Below are 18240 nucleotides of genomic sequence, written 5' to 3'. Positions count from 1 at the left end.
GCTTGGTTGGAAGTAGCAGGGGATGGGGGTTCACACGGAATGATCACACACTGACCCCTTGGTCAATGAGGGCAGGAGGTCATAGCCACCACCCGCAGAACCAGTAGGAAGTGGAGACTGAGTTGGGAATGGCCAGGGTACTTCATGGGTGTGCCTACCTCTGGTCTTGGATGTTGCCAGCTGACCCACTAGCCACCCTCTCATCAACCTGCTGCCTCTCATGGAAAGGGCCAGCTTCATAGTGAATGAAACAGGCACATCTCTGCCCTCAAGGGGACTGATGTCTGTGGGGTTATTAGACAAGGGTGACAGAACCCCCCAAAATGACAAAAATACAGATATAAATTATAGGTACCAATTGTGGGGAGAGAGAGAACCTGTCAGGTGGAGCGGGCAGGGAAGACTTCTCTAAGGAGACCACCTTCTTATTTATTTATTTATTTATTTATTTAATTTGTTAATTTTTGGCTGTGTTGGGTCTTTGTTGCTGTGCACGGGCTTTCTCTAGTTGCGGTGAGCGGGGGCTACTCTTCATTGTGGTGCTTGGGCTTCTCATTGCGGTGGCTTCTCTTGTTGCGGAGCACGGGCTCTAGGTGCGCAGACCCGAGAGCACATGGGCTTCCGTAGTTGCCGCGTGTGGGCTCAGTAGTTGCCACGCGTGGGCTCTAGGGCTTGCGGGCCTCAGTAGTTGTGGCACACGGGCTCAGGAGTTGTGGTGCCCGGGCTTAGTTGCGCTGCAGCATGTCAGAACTTCCCGGACCAGGGATCGAACCTGTGTCCCCTGCATTGGCAGGCGGATTCTTAACCAGTGTACCACCAGGGAAGTCCAGGAGACTACCTTCTTAAACAGATACTGGAACAATAAGATGGTACTAACTATGTGAAGGTGGGTGCATGAGGTGGGATGGAGAGTGTCCCAGGCAGTGAGAACACAGTGTGCAAGGGTCCTGAGGTGGGAAGGGGCTTGTCATACTTATGGGATGGAAAGGATATAGGTACAGGTGAACTGCAGCAAGCAAGACTGGTAAGTGGTGCCTGGTGAGTTTGTAGGGTGGCCAGGGCCAGTCTCAGAGGCCAAAGTAAGTCTTTTGGCTTTTTCAAAGTGCAACGGGAAGCCCTGGGAGGCTTTTGAGCAGGGGTGTGCCATGATCAGAAGTCAGTTTCCTCCATGCTCCTCTGGCATTGCCTCCTCTGTGAATAACTACTATACGAAATTCCAAGCGGCAGAGGGGTTGAGGACTGGTCCACCTGGTTTGTGGTCTAGTTCTGGCTCTCACTGAGTGACCTGGAAACTCCCAGTTTGCTCTTTGTCCATAGAGAATGCCATGACCTGCCCTGGGGGGTGTTGCAAAGGGTAAAGAAGATTTCCTGCATGTGCACACATGTCCACACCTACACGGGGCCCTGCACAAGCCAGACTCTTAAATGGTAGTTTTCAATTGTTCCTTGTGGCTTTCTGCTCTTCCTCTTCCTCAGGGGTCATGAAGGTAAGCAACAGAGAGAGGCTGGAGTCAATGAGGGACCTTGCTTCTGTCTGAGTTTTAAAATATTTGGATAAATGGGAAGATAGCACATGTCCTGGTTGGGAAAATGAAATATTATAGAATATTTGATCTGTTTACATGAATTCATAGGTTTAATGTAACTCCATGCAAAATCCCAATTTTTTTTTGGAACTAAAAATATCAATAACAATGTTGATATTTACTGAATATATATATATATACTATATGACAGGCATTGAGCTTGTGAGGCAGGTGTTACTTTTATCCCCGTTTTACAGACCAAGACCATAAGGCCTAGAGGTGATAAGCAACTTGCCAAGGTCACAGGGCTGGTGAGTGTTGAACCTGGATGATCCCATCTCCAAAGCCAGCACTCTTAAGCCCTGTATGATTATCCTAAAATGTGTAGGGACTTAAACCAGTCTGGATATCAAGTGATATTCTGAATAAAAGAAGACCCCATGAGGAGGATTCTAGCCCTGCCAGATGTGAGAACCTATTTTAAAGAACCAATATTTAGATCCACATGGTATTTGCTTAAACCAAAGTCTGTGAAAGGAAATGGACAATTCAGAAATAGACCAACCAAAATCAAAAGCCTAGCATAAAAGTAGATTTTGACTAAGCAAAGGATAAGGGAAGAATTATTTAATTAATGGTGACTGCATAAAAACTGGTGATGATGGTGGTTAGTTAAATCTATATTTTACCCCACACGGCAAAATGAACTTGCCATGGATAATCACCAAAGAACTAGATGTAGAATGAAGTTTTAGAAAACTAGCAGAAAATAGACTATCAGATGGGTGGAAGAAAGGTTTGTCTGCATTGAAACAATTCTAAAAAACCACAAAGGACCAGAATGACAGACTGAATAAAACAAAAAAGAACAATGGACTGGGAAATATTTGGATCACTGATGACAGAAGAGCAATATCTATAACATAAAAAATGCTTATTCAATGTTAGAAGAGGTTCAAGTCCCTAAAAGATGAATGGATATGAACAGATCATTTACAGAAAGGGAAATACGGAATAGTAAATGCATGGAAAAAACATTTCTTTTTAAAGTCGTCTAAGAAATACTGAAGTAACCTTGAAATACCAATAGACACTGTTAAAATAGGGGAGAAAAAATGATGGTACCCAACGCTTAGAAATGTGTATTGAACTCTTTTACACTTGTTCCTGGGAGGTGCAGAGTAAGTGGGGCAGCTCTTTGGGAAGCCCTATGGCACTGTGGGGCAAGAACACCTTGCTGTTCCTTAACCTTCCACCTGGTTATTCAACTGCCAGGAATTTGTTCCAAGTGCAGAACTAAGATACACATTAGCAAACAATTACAAGGAACCAAAATAGGCAATATTAGGAGACTGAGTGAATGGATGAGGATACCTGCACACATTAAAAATGAATCATGTGAACAGAAGAAAAATGTTAGCGATGGTAGCAAACACAAAAGAGAATGTGTGGTTGCAACTATGTAAAGACGTGCATATAAGCGGAAGGTTTCATGTATGAAAAGTTGCATTTTGTAGTAGTAGTATTATGGATACTACTTTATTCTTTTTGCATGTTTCTTTCTCCCTGGTTTTCATATTGTCTTTTCAGTGGCAGTTAAAACAAAAACAAAAACAAACCAAAAAAAAACTGGATTCAAATCTAGCCAGCAGCGTGACTTTGAGCAACTCTGTCTGTAAAGTGGGGTAATGTTTTCCAGCGCGGTGGTTGAGGTCAGTAGGACGTGATTTGAGCCGCATTTGGCACCCCAGACCTCCTTCTTGCGGTGGGGGCGCCTCCTCCTCCCCGAAAGGCAGGAGCCGTCAAAGCCCTCTCGGAGACCTCCTCCCTGGGCTCGGGAGTCCAGGCACTCCTGGGTCTCCATGGCGCAGGGACTCCTTCCTGCATGGAACTCTCCAGAGCAGGTGGGGATAGGGGTGTCCCACTGGCACCTGCCCTCGCTGGGGAAGGGGCGAGCTCGGGGAACATAACGCCCGTGGGTACCTCGGGTTGCGGGGCTGGCTTGTAGCCACCTTCGAGCTTCTGTCCCGACCCAGGGCCCCCTGCACTCCCGCCGGAATTCGGCAGCCGTCTTGTGCCCCCTCGCCGGGGCCCCGAGCGGCAGGAAAACTCGGATTTACAGGGCGCCTCCTGCGGAAGCCTAGAGACACCGGGTGTGCCGGGGGTCCAGGTCTGACTTCGCAGACAGGGGGCACTTGGGTGCCTTCCCAGATCTCAAGGGTCGCGCCACGTCTCCGACGTGGGCCAGGCGGGCGGACGCAGCTCTCTCCCACGGCGACACGCGCCGATCTGGTATCCAGCTGTCGCTCGGTCCGTTCCTCCGCTAATGCCATCTTGCCGGAGGCTGTCACGTGTGGACGACAGCATCGCGCTTCGCCCCGGCTTGGACGCCAAAATCGACACAGGGACGCCACCCGGTTTCCTGGGCTCTGTCCACAACCCGAGGTGAGGCACGGGCCCCCTTCCCTCGTGGGTTGGAGCAGGGACAGGGTAGGCACTGGGTCCCTGGGGGCGCGTCTCCCCGTCGGAGCCAGGCAGCGCGGGGTCGCAACGCCGTCGGGGGCCGGAGGCGCCGCCGCTTGCCCTGCGCCACGGCCTCGGGGGTGTCCGCTGCAAGTTGTGGGCTGCGGGCACGTGGGGCGGGGGCGGCTGGCGGCGCTGGACCCCCAGGACCCCAGTCCGCGGCCGCCTCGCCTCCCGCAACCGCCCAGCGGTGCGGGAAGACAAGCGGGCGAGTTCTGGGAGGCCAGGCCGGGGGGCGCCACGCGCGCGGCGCGAGGGGCGCGGGCTGCCGGGAGGAGCGCGGATGGTGGGGGGGCGCGGGCGCATGCGCCCTGCGCCCGTGCCATATTGGAATGAGTCGGAGCGCGGAGCGCCGCCGCCGCCGCCTCCGCCGGAGCGCGGGTGGAGGGGGGCGGGGAGAGCTGCCGGCCGCCCCGCTCCGCGGAGCCCAGCAGGAAGAAGGGCGCGAGCGGGCGAGTGCAGGCGGCACGAGCGGAAAAAGCGCCCGCACGGGGGAACGAAAAGAAGGAAAGAAAGAAAGAAAACGAGAGCGAGAAGGGAAAAGCGAGCGATTGAGCGAGCGCGCGCGCGAAAACTCCCGACAGGTAAAAAAGCGGGGCCGCCGGCTGGGCCTTCCCGCGCGGCGGCCTGAAGGGGCGGCGGCGGCGCCGGGCGGTGGACCGCGCGGCGGCCCCCTCGAGGCGGCTACGCAACTTTGCCAACGAAAATCCGCCGGGAGCCGGAGGGCGGCGGGCGCGCGGGCTGAGGCGCCAACGGGCGGCGGCAGCACGTTGGGGGCGGGGGCGGGGCGGGTGTGTGTGTGTGGGGGGAAAACGCGGCGCCCGCGCGCGGCCTGGCGCGTCCCCGCGCGCCGGCCTGCCGGGCGGCAGGAGCGCGCCTGGGCGCCTCGCCGCGGCGGCGGCGGCCGGCCGTCCCGGGCGGGCAGCGCGACGCGCGGCAGCCTTGGGGCGTGAAAGGAAAGTGGCCGGGCGGCGGCAACGCCGGCGCCCAAGTTCCCCGGCGCGCTGGGCCCGCCGCGCGCCCCTCCCCGCGCGTCCCGCGCTCCCGCCCGCCGAGCCCCCGCGGACCCGCCCCCCGGGCTCGCTCCGGGCCGGGGCGCGAACCCGCAGCAGGACCCGGGGGCGCGCCGCCCGCGCGGAGGTCCGAACTTCGCAGGGCCGAGGCGGCCGCCGAGCGTCAAGCGGCCGCCGAGCGTCAAGCGGCCGCCGCAACCGGTTGCTTCGGGCCAGCGTGGTGGAGTGCGCTGGGCCTTCCTAGTGCCGCGCGAGCGGGCCGAGGGCTCGCGGGGAACCCGCTGCTCGACCCCAGCCGGGCTTGCCGCTCGGGAGGTCCGTGACCGTTTCGATTTCTGTTCTTAAAGTCTCGTTTTGGACCTTGAAAAGAGGCTATGGAGAGGCGAGCAGAATGTCCTGAGAAGGCAGGCCTGCCCTGTGGGGAGCAGAAACGCCTTATGAGAACAGAGATAAATTCCCGCGGAAAGGATGTATGTTAAGTTTTTCACAAGATGTCAGTTGCTCACTGGGTTCTAAAACTGAGCCGTAAAGGACAGATCACCTGCACGTTTTGTTATGCGCCAGGATTGGGGTAGGACACCCTTGCCAGGGCCAGGCGTTTTATTTAGTGGGGGTTATTCCCAGCGGTTCACTCAAAGCCATGCGGGTGGACGGCCCTGAGCGAGGTTTCGTGAGCCCTACTTAGCAGTGATACAGTCTTGAGAACCAAGAAACCATCAGATTTGAAAGGAAATAAGATGGATTTTGTCAATCCCTGCATATGCCTTCTTCTCTGGAACCACATTTTTCAGATGTCACACTTTATTGCATCGCAAGCAAAATGCCTGAAAATGTAATTGTTCATTTGTCAACTGTCTTGACAGGAGGAGGGAAGATGAGTGTTTTCTTGCATACACTTTGGGGCCTGTTTGCCTCGTGTTTTGAGGGATATGTTGAATCTTTCTAGGCCACAGGTAGATTCAGAGTTGAGATTTGTTTACAATGTCAGAAAAGTAACTGCTTGGTGCAAACGGGAGTGGCCCAAGATCAGGAAACAGTTACGTTACTGCTGTTGTCATTGACTAGCTGCCTTATCTTGGGTATGTTTCTTAACCTTTACAGATTTGGTTTTCCTTATTTGCAGAGTTAGAGGATGAATGGATCATTATTCTGCGTGCTTTCAGTTCTAAAATTCGGTGACTTTTTAAAGTGAACGATTAAAAAAATCTCGGTCTGTACTTTGAAAGGTTCTACATAAAAGTGCTCACAATGTGCATCTCTATTAAAATACATTTAGAGAAAATATCTTGGGAGCTCTGTCTGGATGATTTTATGTAATTTATTATCTGGAAAGATAGTTACACATGTATTTTAATATGTTTTTGAAATTTTATATATTTATTCATTTATTTATTGAGGCCTAATAGTAAAATCTTAAATACATAGAGTTCAATTACTTTTTATGTATGTATACGTTCTGGTAGCTACACTCAGATTAAGATATAGAGCATTTTCAGCCTCCCAAAGGGCTCTCTTAACATTCTTTCTGTTCAGTAAACACCTTCCCCCTCCCAAGGTGACCACTATACTGACTTCCGTCACCACTGGTGAGTTTTGTTTCGCAACAGAACTCTTTTGGGGGTGAAAGGGGGCAATATTAAACTGAAGGACAACACGTGTGTAAACCTGGAGTTATGGTCATGGTCGTTTTCGCCATGATCCTGATGCTTTTATAACAATTCTTACTTTTTAAAATATCTAAAATAACTAAAAATTCTGACCTGGGAGACTTCTTAGTCAGAAGATCACTTTTTAGCTGAGGCAGTACTGTGCAGGTTTGGATCTGTGGTTCTTGGGAGTCCTTGTGGACATGGGGCCTGTATTAATGTTATTTCTCGTTTTTGGAATACAGGTATATTTGCAGACAGTAGGTTTGAAGGATGAATCATGAACTTTCCCAGCAAGTCAGATTTAAGTTGTCAGTAGATGAATCAGTTCCTTAAAGCCTAGAATTTGCTGAGAAAATTAAATGAAGATTGATTTTTTAAAGTTCAGTGAATTAAAGAATGTGGGCATAAAGCTTTAACAACCTTTTAAATGACGGCAATTAACTTGATTTATATATGCAGGATATTTGCCTGGTTTATCAAATCATTAAAACTCTAGCGATGAAAGCAAAAACAAAAAGTAACTAAAAGTTATATCAGGTGTGTTTTTTTTTTAAATTTCAACATGATTAAGATACCTTTTTGTGTTAGACCTAGGAAGTTGAGTTTTTTACATTCCCCACTGAAGCAAGTACTTAAGCAATTTGCTTATCCTTCCCAAATGCCTTTTAGTATATTCTTGTACCCTTTCTTGTTTCTGCTGCTAAAGGAGAGGAGTTAGAGGTTGTAAGTGAATTCTTGTTAGTTCTCACAAAGGTCTGTGTTTTTTTACTGCATGGCCATCTGTGTGATAGAAAGTTGGGAACTGTCTGAGGCCTGTGGTAGGGATGTATGGGGTGTAGTCCACAAAGTTAAAAGATTTGCTTTTGTGAAATCATTCTGCTGAATAATTGTGTTTTTCTGTGACTAAGTCAGACAGTTGGCCAAAACCTAAGCTGAATTTGGTCACTCTACCCCAAGAGTCATAGCATCATTAGCAAAGAAAGTAATTCATCGCTTAGTTATTATTGATCCACCAGTTTTTCTCTCTCCTTCCTTCCTTCCTCCCTCCCTCCCTTCCTTCCTCCTTTCCTTTTTTGGTGGCTCTTTTTAGATTTCTTAGCTTTGGCATTATCAGATATTTAACTTAAAATTTGTTAAATTTTTGAGAGATGCAACTGAAGAGATGCAAAATGAGAAGCACACATGAAAGGGAATTCCGTCTTTTGCTGTTTGTTTTTCTGTAAACTATGATTTTTCTCTTTAAAAATGCTTTTCTTATTCATAGTCTTGCTGCTCCTGTAGGGTACTTTTGCTTTCACAGTGGTAACTAGATTGGGCTTAGCTGTAGAATGATGATGTAGAAGCTGCTATCTTTTGACTCTGAAGTCTATAGAAAAGCTGAACTGTCCAAACTTCATTGGCCTTTTTATTATGACTTCATGTTATGTTCACATTAAAGAAGTGAATACAATCCAGAAAGCAGAAGACCATAAGGCAGGTATTTTGAATGCTAAATATTTTTTATTAAAGCTTTTCTATCTTACAATTTCCTGAAACTTTTCTTTCTGGAATTATTTGGCTGTTAACCAATATTTCAGAATAATTTAAATGAGAATGAAAGAACATTTAATCAGTAAATGGTATGGCTTTGTTATGGCAGGGTATTTTTATCTCTGTAAATAGAATTTGTCTTCTAACTGGAATGTTTTGTAATTGAAAAAAAATTTTCTTCTTGTACATAGTTGTTAAATTGGCTGAAAGTCTCCGGGGATTTTGGTTACCTGGGAGATTTTGAACCATTAGACTTCAGGGAGTGGGATTTTGATATGACTCTATACTTCTTCAAGTGGAACTGGCCCCATTGGAAAATGTTTAAAATAGAAAGGATGTGGTCAGGTTGTTACAAGTTCATTTTTAAGCTTTACAAAAGTGGGAGAGAGGATAAGAAGACAGGTTATTAAAAGAAAAATTGTGACTTTACTGCAGAAGTTTTAACAAGTTTGATTGTAAATCTTTGCCTGTTGCTGAAAGGCACCTAAAGATTTGTAGTTATTTTTTAGTCTCTTTTATTCAAGAGGATGTTTATAAATTTATTCAGCTCTTTTTGACTTTAGATCGATCATCACTCAAGGACGTAATTTTTTAAAAATGTTGTCTATATATTGTGCTAAAGGTATTAGGTCCCTGCTGAACTTTGTGGTTTGATAGTTGAGTAACTTCAGAGCCAAGCACCGGACTGTGTGGGTAAAGGCTATACAGTGGCATTTCTAATATGGTGTACAGTGCTGCATGCAGGTGTGTTTGCTTAATCTAGAGAAAGGTTAATCACTAGACTGATTTGGGGTGGATAGGGCAGTTGAGAGTAACTGCTTGGTTTGGGAAAGTTGGTTTTGGGCTGAGATGACATTTGGAGAGGGTCTTAGATGAGAGATGGAGGGAGGTTTGTTGGCAGCTGCAAGTGCAGGACAGTTGTATTTGGAATGACAACATGAGATGAACTGAGAAATTTATCAATCATTAAAATACCTCAAGAGTTTTTCCTGCTGAAATTCAGTTTAAAGTGTTAACCAACAAGTACTTCGATTTAATTCCAAAATATATATATTTTTTACCCAGAATAGTTTTAAAATTTATTTATTTTATTTATTTATTCTTGGCTGCATTGGTCTTTGGTGCTACGCACGGGCTTTCTCTAGTTGTGGTGAGCGGGGGCTACTCTTCGTTGCGGTGTGCGGGCTTCTCATTGCGGTGGCTTCTCTTCTTACAGAGCACAGGCTCTAGGCGTGCGGGCTTCATTAGTTGTGGCTCGTGGGCTCTAGAGAACAGGGTCAGTAGTTGTGGCGCACAGGCTTAGTTGCTCTGTGGCATGTGGGATCTTCCCGGAGCAGGGATCGAACACTTGTCCCCTGAATTAGCAGGTGGATTCTTAACCACTGCGCCACCAGGGAAGTCCAGTTTTCATTTTTATTATTGAGCAAAATGGGCACGGGTAGGTGATCTAGTAGCTAAAGCTAGAAATATGAAAAACTTTGGGTATTTGATTGTTATTATGGTCATTTATGATATCTGAACCCCTTGACCTCTTAATGTAGTTGATGCTTGTTATTTTCATTTGTTTCCCTTTTGAAGTTGATTTTAGTCCTCAATCATGGTTTGTATTTGCATTTAAAATATACATAAGTTTCTATTATTGTTAATATTGATACAAGTAACACTGTACACAAATTGGGAAACAGACTTAATCTGCTCTTAGGCATTATCTGTGCCTGGTTTTCCTTAAGGGCTCCTGGGTGAACCCAGAGAAATTTTAAATGGCTCTGTTGCCAGTAGTAGCTGTGACAAGGGAAGCAGCGGGCTGGGTGGGCTCTTCTGGCCTTGCCTTCTAGGGTGGCTCTCCCTTCTCTGCCGTGAGTGCTTGAGGAGGGCTCCATGACTTCTACAGCCAGCTCCAGAGCTTTAAGGCACAACAGGGTTCTGAAAACCGTTTCTCCTCCCCGCCCACCCCTTCACCTTTACCCTGATTTTGGCTTTCTATTAACTTTGGGAGGAGCTCTTTCCAAAGCAGCTATACTACTGAAATCTCAGGTTCTGGTGTGGTATTCTTTTTCTGCCACTCCTTGAGAGGCTTCCCTGCTCTTCCTGTCTCATCTTTGACCTCATTGTTACCTCCTTTTCCTCTCAAAGAGTTCCAGCCCCTTTAAGCCTGGACCCATTGTCCAGTCTTTTGCTTCCTGGCCAGTACCCTTTACTCTGGTCCCTTTGCCCTTCTGCAGCTTCTGCTCTGTTGAGTACCACCCCTGCCAGTCCAGCCTGTGCCCGCTCTGCTGTGGGCAGACTGCCCACTTCAGACCCTGAAGGAGACTTCAGGGTCTCCTCCTGAAGTGGCCCTATGTGCCACTGGCTCCACACAATCTTAGCTCGAGGCAGACCCTTTTCTTTTTGCCTTCTGTGACCTTTTCAGACCCTCCTTTGGTGGATTCCCCCACATTTAGACTTCATCTAGCCCTTATGACCCCCTAAACCTTTCTGCTGAGCTTCAGATCCATATATCCTCTGCTCTCTGGGCCTGTCCAGTTTGGATGCTCTGCTGGCCTCTCAAAATCTACAGGTCCCGAACAGAATCCCTCAGTCTACCTTAAAGCTACTCCTCTAGCCAGCCCATCTGCCTAGGTCTCCTTTTTTACCTTCCTTCTTAGTGATGGTGTCCATTTTTTCCCCCAACAGCTTTCCCATGGAACTGAGTCTCATTCTTGAATTACCAACCCTTTACTTAAGAATGTGCAGTTCTGACTCCTTGGCTTTCAAACATTTTTAGAAGCTATGGGACCCTTTGTTAAGTGAAATCTTTCTAGGAAGCCCAATATATAAAATAAGTAAAACTAGAGTTCTGGTGGGAGGGGAGTGAAGGGTCAGCATCCTGTCCTGCCACTTAGGCCTCCTGGTGCTGTCCTCTTCCTCCTCCGAGGCAGAGCTGGTATCTGGTCCTTAGACTCTGTAAGTGGAACTCTCTGGAGTTGCTCAGTACTGCCTGAGGGCACTCTGCTTGTCGGAAAATCACTTGATCTGTTGTGCACCCCACCTCTTTCCCATTGGTTTTATTTTAATTGTGACTGGTAAATATAAAATTAATGTGGTGATGAATCTTGCCAAGGAAAAGGAAAGCCACTTTGGAAAGTGAAACTAGGTATTAAAAAGAGCCAACTCCTTTAAATGCTGAAACTTTCAGAAGTGCCCAAGGGTTTCTTTCAAGTTTTACGGAAGTCTCTACTAACTTATCTTTTTCTCTTAAAAGCTGCTCTTCTACAACACGAACATTCAAGTAAACTTAGTTTAGTTTTACTGTTTTTGTTTTGTTCCTTTACCAGTATAGCAGGTTTGTTCAACCCATAATATAACTAAAATGTTAAATATTTGCAGTTAAAAATATGTTCTGTTGCCTCCAAATGGTTGTCCATACCCTCCATCCTCTGCCCTTCCTTCTCCAATCCATCTGACACAATGTGGCCAGATAGCTCTTTCTAAGCAAACTTGATTTTATCACATAAACTTATTCTGCTGCCAGCAGGGGGAAAGTCCAGGCTCTTCAGGAATGTGCACAGAATCCTTGAGGAGCTTGTCCCCTCACCTGCCCAGCTTAGCCCCCTCTCACACACGCTGTCCCTCCAGCCACGCCCACACCCTGGTCCTCCGCACATACTCTCCTCTGCATGTCCAGTGTGTCCTCCACTAACGCAAGGCTCCCCAAATACTAGTCTCGCATGTACCAATCTCATGCTTTTGGCCATATTTGATTACCATAATTATTCTTTTAATATTTTAAAAATTTACTTTAAAATTTTGACTATTTTATTTTTTTAAATATTTATTTATTTATTTATTTGGTTGTGCCGGGTCTTAGTTGCGGCATGCAGGATCTTTAGTTGCGGCATGCGGACTCTTAGTTGTGGCATGCATGCGAGATCTAGTTCCCTGACCAGGGATCGAACCCAGGCCCCCTGCACTGGGAGCATGGATTCTTACCCACTGGACCACTAGGGAAGTTCCTAAAATTTTGACTTTTTAACTTAAATTTTATAAAGCATTATTACATTTTAAAAATAAAAATAATGAAGTACAAGTAATAATAAATCTAATCGTTTTATCAAAATATATTCCTTCAGTAAGTTTCTTTTATTTATTTATATATTTACTTATTTATTTTTGGCTGTACCACGTGGCTTGTGGGATCTCAATTCCCTGACCAGGGATTGAACCCAGGCCCTGGCAGTGAAATCCCGGAACCCTAACCACTAGACAGCCAGGGAACTCCCAAGGTTCTCAACAAAGACTTTGTACTTAAAATTTTTAAAAACTATGTACCTCATAATAGGTGATATTAAGGAATTTTTTTTTTTTTAGGTGTGGTAATGGCATTGTGACTATATATGAGAATGCCCTTATTCTTGGGAGAAGCAAGCTGAAGAGTTTAGAGCTGAGGTATCATGATGTCTCACGATGTCTTCAACACTTTCAAATGGCTCATGAAGTATACATATATGCACATATGTATAGAAAAATAAAGCAAATCAGGAAAATTTTCATAACTTTTGAGTCTAAGTGGAGAGTATTTGGAATTTTTTCAAAATCTCTATGTTTGAAAATTTTGATTAAAGGTTGTCTTGGCTTAAGTATAAAAATGGCTGCAAAAAAAGTTGGTATTAAAAAAAGTTTTTAACCCCAGTACACAATGGGTAACATACATACATGCACACACACACACACACACATACATATACAGAGAGCACAGACCCACTTGTTGAAGTGATATTTAGACTACCCACATATTCAGTGTTGTGGAAAAACCAAATGCTAGTGAAAGTTTTTTTTTAAAAATTTAATTTTTAAATTGAGGTATAATTGACATACAACATTATATTAGTTTCAGGTGTAAAACTAATGATTTGATACTTGTATACATTGGGAAATGATCACCACAATAAGTCTAGTTAACATCTGTCACCATACCTAGTTACAAAATTTTTTTCTTATGATGAGAACTTTTAAGATTTACTCTCAGATACTTTCAAATGTGTAATACAATATTATTAACTATAGTCGCTATGCTGTACATTACATCTCCATGACTTATAACTAGAAGTTTGTACCTTTGAAGTTCTTAATAAATCCTCTTTAAGCAATACCTGTGAAGTTGCAGTTGCATGTTTTATGTGTTAACTCTTTTTCCCATTCCACCTTAATGATGCTATGTAAATACTTTAAAAGAAAGTCTTCAGCAGCCCCTAAATTTTCTCATGTTCCACCAGTGGTTTGGGTGTTGTGCTTAGGGGACTACACTAAGGAGATTCTTGCTTGTCCTGTAAGACTCAGGTCTCCTGTGGAGTTTTTCTTCCTGGACTCCTCCAGGCCAGATTAACTACCCTTTGCCCTGGGTACTCACAGTATTCTACATATTCTCCTCTTGTGAATATTACAATTGTAATTATTTGTTCAGTGTCTATACCAGATTGAGAGCTCATGGTGAGAGACCCTGTTTTATTCTTTATTGGTACCTTGCATACAACGTAGCAGAGAGTAGACAGTAGATGAATTATAGCTGAATGAAAGCACAGAAGCAATACTGCAGCACCATCATTTATAACATTATTTCTACTCTAAAATGTATTATGTGCTAAATAAGAAACTATGATGTTTAATCAGATCCTATCTTGTCACTCCTAGGCTTAGAGCCTGCCAGTGGCTTTCCATAGTAATTACAGTAAAATCCAAACTCCTTTTGGTCTGTAATGCCCTTTGTGATTTGTTCCCTGTCCACCTCTGCCACTTTTCCGCCTGCTTTCCCACAATCCAGCCACATATCTTTTCTGTCCCTCCAAGTACACTGAGTTTGTTACATTTAGTTCCTTTTCATCAGAGGGGTCAGCTCAGTAATGAAACCTTTCCTAAACATCCTTACCTCCACTCCCCTGGTTTTTCATGTCTCATTACTGTTTGGTTTTCTTCATGGCACTTATCACTATATGAAATTATCTTATTTTTAGCTCATTCTAATATTTAAATTTAAAAGTTTAATTTATTATAAAGTGTTTTAGAGCCCCACTGTAGAGAATATTAAAACCTACTCCAGGAATGTTTTTCCTTATTGTTCCTTGTGGGAAAACTAGACAGTGCACTAATGCATTGTTCTGTTTGCTGTTGTAAACTCCGTGAAGATAGGAACCAGGTCTGTCCTTTAATCAGCATGGCATCCCTGTACTGAGAATGGTGTGTAGCAAATACATATATGTTAAGTGGAGGTATGAATAAACAACCAACTTGTAGATGATCTAAGAAAAAAATTTTTTTAAATTCTGGAGATTTGGGGGCGGTGTTATAGTTTAGTTCTGAACGTTCAGAATTTTTTTTTTTTATGAGAAGTCAATATTTTGCAGCTTGGAGTGTCTGTTTATTGTTTTAGGTGAGCCACATTCCTTTCCTCAACTTCATTTTCTTTATAACTTATAACATCACTTTTTCGAGGATAACTGCCCATCTTTAGATCTTTGACAAATGCATTTCCATTAGTAAAAATCAAATTGAAGGGCATTAGCTCCAGTCATTTGCTTTACTTTTCATGATAGTAGTTACAGAGAGGCAATCACCAGTCTGGTTCTATATGAGCATAGGATGGGGCAATTCTATTGATACTTCCTTTGCCCTCATGTAACTAATGAGAGCCTGTTATTTGCAGGTGCATGAGCCCCAGGTTGAGCTTCAGAATAAAATCCAGTGGATCCATTGTCCTCCCACCATTGTTAATTGAATTGGTGCTCTTACTGTGGTGGGAGTGCTGATGATGTTGTATCTGGATGAGGACTGGGGGTACCTGAGAACAGGGGAGGCACCACAGAAGTGAAAGAGGTTGGCCAGACTTAGACTTTGCCTATAATCCCTCCCACCCCCTACTCAGTCCTGCCTGGAAATGGAGAAGTTTTGGAAATCGTGAAGCTATGGGGGAAAAAACCCTCTATTTTTTAATTAAAAAAAAATTTTTTTTTTGGTTTGATATATTTTGTTCTGCTTCCATGCACCAAGGAAAAATGAGTCAATACTCTAGTTTTTTACTTAACTGATTTTTGGCTGGAGAGAGTTTAGAAAATTTGGACTCTTCAGTAATTCTGAAGTTCTTTGTTAGTTTAGAAACAAAAAGATAGTATGTAAAACTGTTTAATCATAATATAGTTAGTATGTGATAATAACATGTAAAATGTAATTGAACTTTAGTTGCAGATCTATTAATATATTTGAATCATTTAAACTTTGATTACAGTGGAGCCAAACATTTAAGGGATTTTTGCATCTTGGTTTGAGGAGGAAGTATACATTTTTTTTTTAGCACGGTTGGCAAAAAGTTGAAAGTTACTGTGGGTAGAATGAACCTCTTCCTATACCACCACTCCACCCACCTGTTTTACTGAATTCAAATGTTGCCACAAAGAATTTAGAGATAGATAAGAAAAATGAGATTGCTTTTAATAGGCATCACTTTTTCTTGCATTGCTTTATTTTTATCATAATCACAGACTTAAGTACTTAATCTTTTTGTTTGTTTGCTTGTTTTTCAGCCACACCGTGCCCGTGCAGCTTGTGGGATCTTAGTTCCCCGACCAGGGATCAAATCTGTGCTCCCTGCAGTGGAAGCTAGAGTCCTAGCCACTGGACCTCCAAGGAATTCCCTTAATCTTTTTTTTTTAAACAGGGATACATGTATGTAGTAAAATATTTTTTGAATAGTGAAAAAGAGTGTACAGTACTCCTTTACTGAGATCCCTGTCCTTCAGTCCGTTCTGTACAATTTTTTTTTTTTTTGGCCACACCACATGGCATGGATCTTTGTTCCCCAACCAGGGATTGAACCCGCACCCCCTGCCTTGGAAGCTTGGAGTCTTAACCACTGGACTGGCAGGGAAGTCCCCTCAGTCCCTTCTGCAGGCCACTGTTATCCCTAGTTTCTTTTGTTTTCTTCCAGAAAAATTCTATTTGTATAATGATATATATTTCCCCACCCACTTCAAAAAACTCAATTGGTAGTGCTCTTTTCATTTAAAATATCTTGGATATATCCAAGTACACAGAGATCTGCCTTGTTCTTTTAATGATTGCCTAGTAGTCTGTTAATGGATGCTCCATAATTTATTCAGTCGGTATTTCCAGTTTTTTATGCTATAAACAGTGTCATGGACTAATGATAACTGCATTTGCTTGGATTAAGACAAGCTTTCTAGTACTGAATGTGTTTTTTCTGAGTTAATGTGTTTGTATAAGTAGACTGTTCTCCAGCACTGGGTGCAGTAGAATAAGGGGAGCAGGAGATAAAGTCTCCGCCACTCCTTCCCCTTCCTGTGGGGCAGGAGGGGTAGAGGGGGCAGAGTTCCCAGCCGAGTCTTGGGAGGCTGAGGTGTCTGAAGATGTCCACAGACTGTGAGGTGTTAACCATGCCTTTAAAGCCCAAGACCTGTGTGTGTGCATCTTGTTATCAATTTAGTTTATTTGTGTTTGTGTTTTGGTTTTGAGAAAATCACAGCAGCATGGATTGGCTAACAAATTATTTTATTTTCTGGAAATTTTTTTGTATTCTTTTGTTCATTGGCAGTAATACAGCTAAATTTTTTTTTAAGTTGCTTTTTATCTGAGCCACTTGATAAGGAAGTTTAAACAGAATGCTATGGTTCCAGTATCGTAACTTCTGAAGAGACTGAATTTGGAATCTTGATGCATTATGTAGCTGAATCTTAAAGTGTTATTATATTTCAGTAATCTGAGTTCTTACTTCTTACCCTTTATTGGAAGAACTTGAGAACACTCCCTCAGAGCTTACATTCATACCCCCATAAGTATCTCCTCTGTGTACTGCCATTGCCTCTAAAATACTGTCGTCAAAAAATGGGTAACAATTCATGGTAGTATATTCCTAACCCAGGGCTGTCATCGCTTGCACAGAGGGCGCACACACTGGGCCAGCGATGGGCGGGCACTGCTGGTCCACAAGTGCTAGTGCCCTTCCTTGCAGGGGCTTGCAGCCGCTGAGTGCACTACTGGGCTTTCCGGAGTCAAGTGTGTTTGCTCCGCTGTGGCATTCTTTCTGCCGTTTATTTTGTATTCTAGTGAGTAGTTTTGACCCATGAAGGCAGACAAAAGGATGCGACTTGTAGACTTGGACTTGTGGCAAAGAAACAGCATCACATAGTATGGCAAAAAGCAAGTTCTTATGGGTTGATAAGGTGCCTTCAGAAAGTGATCTCAGGACTTTTCCTGGTGGTGCAGTGGTTAAGAATCCCCCTGCCGGTGCAGAGGACATGGGTTCGATCCCTGGTCCGGGAAGATCCCACATGCCGCGGAGCAACTAAACCTGAGAGCCACAGCTACTGATTCCACGCGCCACAACTACTGAAGCCTGTGCGCCTAGAGCCCCTGCTCCACAACAAGAGAAGCCACTGCAGTGAGAAGCCTGCACACCACAACAAAGAGTAGCCCCTGCTCGCCGCAACTAGAGAAAGCCCACATGCAGCAACGAAGACCCAATGCAGCCAAAAATAAATAAATAAATAAATAATTAAAGAAAAAACTGATCTCAGAAAAAGAAGTATAGAAATCGGCAATTAGATTTAGTCAAGTTCCTTGTAATGTGAAAAGCATTGTAAACAACAGGGCAGCCTGGCAAGGTGGACCGTTCAGTGTTTAAAGAACAGGTGGAAGAAACAATGGTTTGAAGCCTTGTTTTAACATCAGAGGATTTGAAGAGGACTGTAGAGCAAGCAAATTGCCTGTGGATAATGCCTAATAAATTCACACAGGAGCTCTGCTTTAACGCCCTCTCAGGTGAAAAAGGCACTCCCGATTGGTCAGTGTGCACACCAGGACAGTCAGCAGTGCTGACCTTGAGGCACCTCGAGGTGGTGGGCACTGAATTTACTTCTCTTGTGAGAATGACATTACCCCTCCCTGGAGGCAGGAAAGTTATTGCTGCATTCGAAAGTTGTGGTTTTTTCCTCTCTACTGAATTGGAGGTACCAT

At 44.4% G+C, this 18240-nt stretch overlaps 1 protein-coding gene across 1 annotated transcript in view; it reads left to right on the top strand.

Annotated features, from left to right (window-relative positions):
• The first annotated feature begins 4484 nt into the window (after positions 1-4484).
• Positions 4485-18240, top strand: part of SFMBT1 (Scm like with four mbt domains 1) — a 128317-nt gene continuing 114561 nt past the window's right edge. The window contains exon 1 of the mRNA XM_061195433.1: positions 4485-4633. The gene's annotated coding sequence lies outside the window, so the exon portion shown is untranslated. The remainder of the gene's footprint in view (positions 4634-18240) is intronic.

The sequence above is a fragment of the Eubalaena glacialis genome, chromosome 7 (genome assembly GCF_028564815.1).
Source record: "Eubalaena glacialis isolate mEubGla1 chromosome 7, mEubGla1.1.hap2.+ XY, whole genome shotgun sequence".
NCBI classification, from domain to species: Eukaryota; Metazoa; Chordata; class Mammalia; order Artiodactyla; family Balaenidae; genus Eubalaena; species Eubalaena glacialis.
The sequence above is the reverse complement of the archived record's forward strand: the minus strand, read 5'-3'. Positions and strand labels throughout refer to the sequence as shown.